Below are 7,836 nucleotides of genomic sequence, written 5' to 3'. Positions count from 1 at the left end.
CAAGGACACAGGGAGCAAGGGAAAATGGGTTTGCAAACTTGTTTATTTTTATTCCATCTTACCCAGCAGATCTGAGGTTTTCCTATTTTACAGGTCATCTAGGTCTAATAAAAGTCAGATTTAAAAATTATAAAGCATTGGAGTTTTGGAAAGGAGTAGGGCTTGGCTATTGTGTCTGTGAGATGATCACAAGCCCTACTTCCTGTATCAGTTTACTTAGCAAAATGGGCTTGGGCAGAAAATCAATAAAGCAGCAACAACTTTCAAAATTACTCAGTCTGATCTGAAAAAGCATGGACTCTGAGAAGGGACAAGCCCCAAAACAATGTGCAATGTATCGTTCTAGGGAAACGAAACAAGCATAGAAAAAAGAAAATCAATATTCCTTCAGCCATAAGTAATTTTGTAGTATCAAATATGTGCAAATATTTGTGGCAAATGCTACTGTTTTCATAGCAGATTGGTCAGTTCAAAGTCTTTGGAGCTGGTGAACTAGAAAGTTCACTGTTTATTTCTCTATTTAGTTCACTGTCTCACTTTACAGATACTACTCAGCATGAATACAAATGGATTATGATCCTTTTTCTACTGAGTCCTGTGCTGCATAATGCTCCCCAGGTTCTGAGAATGGGTTCCCCCTTTGGAACTGAAATGGGAAGAAATTTAGAGAGACTATATTTCTGACTGTTGAACTCCCTCAACACATCTGCAGCTTTGGAAGACTCAAAGGAAAAATTTTTATGCAGTCACAGGGCTGGTTACAGGAATAGGCAAGATGTGCTATAGGGAGTCTCCTTGCTCACCCCTGTGAATGTACAAAGACAGTAGGACAAGTTTACCACTTTTCCCCATGGTTCCCATTCTGCAAGGCAGCTCTTTGCTGGTGAGAGATTTCATGCATCATGTAACTGCAGCAGTGTAAAGTCAGGCATGTGTCCCAAGGAGACATGCCATAATCCTGCCACACTGCCATCCTTCACACATTTGGATGTTCTGCATCCTTTCATGAAGGTGCAGAGAAATCATTATGATCTGCACTTTAGAACCATGGACTAACCAATGGACTCTCTATGCATAAGCAAGCCCTCAAATTGTCTACAATGGTTAGGGTAAAACTGAGAGGTAATTTAAGTTAACACCAGGCCTCTTCATATCAGTTCCTACTTTAAAAGTAATCAGTAATATAACCTGGAGATTACATGAGAAATTTTAACTACCTTATTTGTTAAACTTTTTGTGGGAAACCGTTTGATTCAACAGCATTAACATTCTCAACAACTGTGTGTCACAAATCTCCTGACTTGTTTAATATAGAAGCAATTTTCTTTTTGTGGAGTGAGATGAAGGCAAAACAAAATGCTCGAAAAAGACACTGCAGGCAAAGGCACCTTGCACGTAATTCACTTTTTAAGGAGAGGATGAAACAAAAAACAAGGAAACCACACCATTAGTCATGCCATCACATACTACAAAGCTTCAGACTGCCCCATGAGTCAGATGCTTGACTAGGTGGGATGCACTGGTGCTGCTTGCAGAAGCCTGACATGCTCTCCTCTAGCAGTCTTAGCTCTTAATAGCTTTCTTCCCAGGGCTACATTAAAGAGCAGGTAAGTTTTTTGGAAGCTTAGATGGTGTCTCTATGCAAATGCCAAATACCCAGAGGAGAGAAGCCTTTGGAGAATGGTCCCAGAGTACTCATTATCATAGAAATCTCAACATTTTGTTCCAGTCCCACTAATTCTGATTGTATCCTTTTATCATGCCTGAAAGGAGAAGGTGATCAGAGAATACTATCAGAGAGGCTAGAAAATATGTTCAGAGGCTATAGATCCATTAACAAAGGCCCATTTTTAAAGGGATTACAGAAAAAGCAATAAAGAAAAAAAAAAGATTATTTAAGTAAAATGATACTTCATGGATAACATTACTTTTATAATTAAAAAGGCAGCAAATCCACTAGATGGAAAAAAAAAGCAAATCAACAGCAGGGAAGCCTCACAAGAGAGCTACAGCCTACGGAATTGCCAGCATCATTTAAGGCTTGGAAGAGTTGAGAGATACATGTCAAAGTAAAATTGTATTTTCCTACAGGGATGGGATACAGAAAGAAAACTCTTCTGAGTGAAAGGAAGACTGCCTTGAACTGGAAGAAAAAATAATTACAAGGGAAAACTTTTTACCTCAATAACTCATTAAAAGTGCTGGGGGCTTGGGCAGCAGAGTAGGTTGATTATTTTTGTGTTCTTTTGGGGGGGGGGGGGGAGGGCTTGTTTGTCTTTAACAAACTTCAGAAGTATTTGGAAGCAATGCTAAAATAAAGGTTTACAGGGGAGATAATTGAACTATTTCAGTACTGACCCATGAAATTTCTAGAACTGTTTTAGAACATGGGAAATAAAATAGGGTGAGAAATAAAAATTGTGATGAAAATTTTGTTTTCAGTCTTGGTTTTTGTCAGAGGAAGGTACTGGAAGCAGGAAGAAGTACACACAAAATTTTATTATTTTCATAGAGGTGCAATAGTTGCTTTCCTGGGTATGTCTCTCAGCTTGTTTAGAAGAAGCAGACAAAAGAAAGATTCAGATTCTTAGTTCAGGAATATTTTATTTTGTAAGCACCCACCTATTCCTCTCTGTTGTTATCTTATTGCACAAGTTCCATACCTTCTCAGTGATTCCTCATAGGCAGCTCCTCACAGCACTGAGTCCATCTCTCTCCTCACCCAGCTACCCCACTCTTTCGTAGCACTCGCCTTTATTGGACACAGCTGTGGCCTGTTAAGGGCAGGCCTGCTCCTAATCTTTGGCGATTGGTACAGCTGCAGCTCCTCAGGGGTGAGACTGCCTTCTGCACTATTCTCTTTACATTCTATCCCTCCTCCTTTCTTACTGATACTCTAAGCTCCTGAGGCTTAGGCTCCTCATATGAATGTTGCTGTGCCCTACAACTTGGTTGTTTTGTTCTATTCTGCAGCAGCTTTTTGTCTTTGCAGGTTCAAACACAGAGAAAGAGCACTAAAATGTGCCATTTCCATTAGAAACGTATACTCTTATCTATATCTAAATGGGTTTGTTGAATTTTGGTTTCTTGCATTTCAGCCATAATAAATTTCAGTAGCTCTCAGAGCTCTTAGCTCCTGCTTACCTTAAAAACTATTGCAAGCAGAGTTATTTAGAGGTGAAAGCCTTAGGTACTAGACAGTATAATTGATCTGAGTGCAAATAATTATATCTTGGTAATCAGTTTCAATGATGATTTCCAAGAGTTCCTATCAAAACTAGAATGTAATTAAACAGTTCTGTGACGAATTGCAACACAGTTTAATCAATTAAACTTTTTTTAGAGTATGTGGGGGTTTTGTTTGGTGGGCTCTAGATAACAGGAACAAATATTAACATGAAATAAGAGCTTGATATTGTTCCTTTCTCCTTACATCCAATTAAAATAAGTCTTAGTGGACTCCAGCCAAGCTTTTGAAAGCACTTTGCTTTGGCACTGACGATTTGTACTGGGTTTGGCAAAAAAGATAGTTTGTTCTCACATTCAATAGACGTATTCAGTTTCCTTTCTCTTCCAAGAAAATGTTGATGCCAGATGCTTAGATGTGGCTAAGTGTTTCCATTTCCAAAAATGCATAGCTGAATTTTGTACAGAATTTCCATTTTATCCTAAAAAATCCACTGAAATATTTTATTTAATGTTAGAATTAATCCTGTGATCTACACTTAATCCTGTTAAGTATAGTGGGCATTCAGGGCATTAGGTTTTCTTCCCAGTTTACTGATTCAGCCAGTGTACTGCTTATATTTCTTTATTTTAGCATTAGTGTATTTCCTTCTCTTTAATAACTTGTAAGTAATCTGTAGTCGGCAGGGAGAAATGGCCTTAGTGTAAAAAAGAGTGTCCTTCTAGCTACCTTTTAGTCAGTATCTTATACTCTTAAGTAGATGTTCTTTTAAAATTTTGGTGAAACAGTGATGAAACTTGGAAAATAGATAACAGTCATGAGTTTGTTTTTTTTCTATTTGATTTATCACCACTGGTTAAGATCCAAATTTCTATACTCCCATAATCAGCATTTTTTGCTGATTATGGGGGAGATACACATGCTCTTAATACTTGAAAAGTATAGTCTTCAATTCTGCAGTAGAGAATACTTTTTTCAACCTAAGACAATCTGTTGAGCAGTGTTAAACTGAAACATCAGAATAGCATGAAGTCAAGGTAAAGTTTGGTTTTCTTAAATATTCAATAGTGTCATTCTATGTTCCCTTGCATCTGTAACTAACATTTAAGCAGAGAACTGGAAATTCAACATCAGTATTTAAAACAATACAGCTATTAAACAATAATTATTAAAAAAAAAAAAACAGTGCTTTTTAAATCCCAGTGTAAAAGTCTTCAAACAGACATGACAGTAGCAGAGTAATGACCATGGAAAGTAGTGCAGCCAGCATTATGATTGTTTTCATAGCTGAATAAACATAGTATTTAACAGCTGATGCCTATGCCATGAAATAGATATAACAAGTTTTAAAAGACTGGTGGAAGGGAATGAAGGAGATCCTTCCTTGGATTCTCATTTCTTTTCTAAACTTCCATTCTTGGTTTTAAGCTCTGTTCAAGTACAATTCAGCTGAATACAAATGCGCTAAGACATCAAATGAGTGTGTAATTTGCAAGCACAATCACTTCCAATCAGAGGTACAACTGATTCACACAAGCACTTGTGTTCCACAAGTGATGCACCACTTTTTACGTATTTTTCATATGTAGCCCATAGTTTGTCACATCACTACTCTTAAGTTATTACTGTTGGAACTAGCTACGAAGAAGATTATCAATATGAAGCATTCTCCAGGGCCATATATACCTATCAGAATAGTAGTAACATCAGTCTCTGTAGCATCCTGTCTCAGACAATATAGGAAACATACAATATATGTTCCGTTTTTTCAAAATTTTTGTTTGGACTGACTAAAAATGAAATTCTGCTTAAACATCCTGTATTAAAGTCCTCATTTCACAGCAACTGATGGACTTACATTTTCATAAAACTCCAATCTCTAAACTGTGAAATCAAATTACTTGAAAATATATCTGATCAATTATTTGTGAATAGCTGGTCTGAATAAAACAAGAATAGAGTTCCCTTCCTTGTCCTAACAGCTGAACTTACAATAGTGTTTTGGTTTAAGAAAAGGAAAACAAAACCCCTCAGAATGCAATTCTCAGGAAGAGATAAAAGTTGCACACCATAAAAAAACTGACTTCACGTTGTCCTTATTATGCTGATTAAAATATTAAAAAACCACTAATTTTTAGCAGATGATATTTCACTATTTTAGCTGTTTTGTTTTTTTTTTTTTTCATAGAAGTCCCACATGGAACATTCATGCATTTTATTTTAATTTGAGACTAGGTTTATATTTTAATCTTATAGCAGTCTTGGGTGTATGTACCCCTGTTGTAGCTAATGAAGAACCATACAGACTGGACACAAAACCATCAGAAGGTTAGTTTAATTTGTCATATCAGCAGGTCAGAGAAAAAAGAAGGGACAACAACCACGCAACCCTCCCCACACTTTTATCTGGTCAGAGTCATGCACAAAACACCAACTATCTCCAGCACAAGCCATCAGAGCCTGAGCCTTGAACAGTTTGGGGCCCATTCACGTCATCATCTGCACCAGCCAGACAGTTTAGTTCTACAGCCAGACCACGATTTCCACTACTCCTGGGCAGAATCTCAACTGCACTGAAGTCAAGCTTGCTGTGCATGTACTGACAGATGGTCACTGAATACATTCTGAAGATTTCTAAAATCTGTAAGGCACTCTGTCTCAGAGAATCTATTCTTGGCACTGGAAAATGGATAGAACCAGTAATATATGACATACACAAGTATTTTGAAGTCCTACAAATGGCCAATTGGGCTATTATTCAACATACAGCATAACAGAAAAGTGTACTTTGAAAAGTACAATTTAATAATGTGAATAAGAAACTCAAACAATGAAAGACAAGTTACTTAAACTGAAGCATAAGAACATAAATAAGTCAGCCACTTTTCCCCCAAAGCACTGTGATCAGATCTCATCTTCCCCTTTCTTTGTTCAGAAATTAAATATGTATATTGGTTCTCTCTAAATGAGACAAGTGGAGTCTATATTCTGTAAACAGGAAGAGTGCAGCAGTAAATTCTGTAGTTACAAAGGATGATACTGAAGATTTCTGCTATCAAAAATATCCCACCAGTAAAAATTAAATTATCTTGGATACCAAGGCTATGCTGAAACAAATATGACAAATACAAGACTAATGGGGTGAATCTGACACATACATGCAGGCTAACTCTCATTTCTTGGCTCAGATCATTGTGGCAACAAACAGTAATTTTAGAATGGGCTGTAAAATCTAAAGTAGTTCTCAGTAGACAGAGCTCTTTCATTAAGATTGCATTAGACTGGTGGAACCTGAGCTAGGTAAAGTCAAGTCTGCAAAAGTACAGCGATGTACCCACATTCTTCAGAATAAAATTACAAAGACATAAAAGTCTCCCTCCATCTCAAGACCAGAATTGGTTCCTCATGCAAACATGCATTGGTAATGTCTTGAGAGCAAATGTATTCCCAAACAAGGATTAAATAGAGATTTCTATTTATCACAATATCTACTTTGTGTAAAATATTTCAAGTTCTTGATTTAGGAGGAGAAATTAGATGGGAAAATGTGTCAGCTTGAGTCACAGTGGAACAAACCTTACCAGGACAAAGTATAATAAATGCAGCTTCAGAAGTTTGAGATTACTCAGTTTTAATAAGAAGTTTTTGAAGACTAAAAGACTGAGGTTACACAGCTTTCTTGGGTGAAGCCAATGTTAATGAAAACCAAAGGGAAGTTATAAGGAGTAGTTCCCAGGCATTTTGTTCTTCTAATATTTAGAATTTGCAAATTCATATTTGTATGAATAATTTTGTAGGTCAGTATTTTCTTTTTACTTCTCTTCTATGAAAGCAACACACCTACGCATCTTTCTAGATACATATAAAGGACTTTCAAATAATAAAGTCTGTTTGGAAAATTCTTTTGTGTCTTTCCTATTTCTGTACTCTTTAAAATTTCTCTTAAATGTCTTTTAAACTTTTGTATGAGCAAGCGGAAGGTATTTGTCACAGGCATAGGTGTATCAAAGTCATATGCTTATATTAGTGAAAAGGGGATTTAAAACATCATTCTAACCAATTAAAATATTTTAAATCAAATATTAACATACATTTTTAGTCTCTTGATAGCCATATAAGCTAAATTCTTCATGCACATTGACCAAAACTTTGAATAGGTATTTTCACAAAATATTTCTCATCTTTGCAACATTACCTTAATGACTGTTTATGATACTTTTTTACAGCATTCTAAGACTTTGTAAGACCCACTGAAATCAACAACCTCATAGCATGTAATAATTACAAAAGTATTCAAAAATCAAACATACTGATAGTTCTTTTAATCCTGTTTTGTCCAATTAATGACTCTGAAATCAGGTTTTTGTCATATATTTCCACATACATCTTCATGCTAAACAAGTTTTAGCTTACATGCGAGTACATTGAAGTTAGTACTGTAGACCTAGTCCAATATACAAGATGATTTCTACAAAGTTATTATTATACCTACAGAAATCTAGTATAAATTATGGATTGATATTGTAGAAAAAGTGAACCTAAACACAAATCAATATTAGCAAGCAAAAATTGATGCAATGCAATGCAGAAATAATAGATTCTTTGCTTGCATTATGTTTTAAAGAAAACCCAAACAGTTATGTATTTTG

Source organism: Ammospiza caudacuta, chromosome 4, assembly GCF_027887145.1.
Source record: "Ammospiza caudacuta isolate bAmmCau1 chromosome 4, bAmmCau1.pri, whole genome shotgun sequence".
NCBI lineage: Eukaryota > Metazoa > Chordata > Aves > Passeriformes > Passerellidae > Ammospiza > Ammospiza caudacuta.
Note: the sequence above shows the minus strand (reverse complement) of the source record.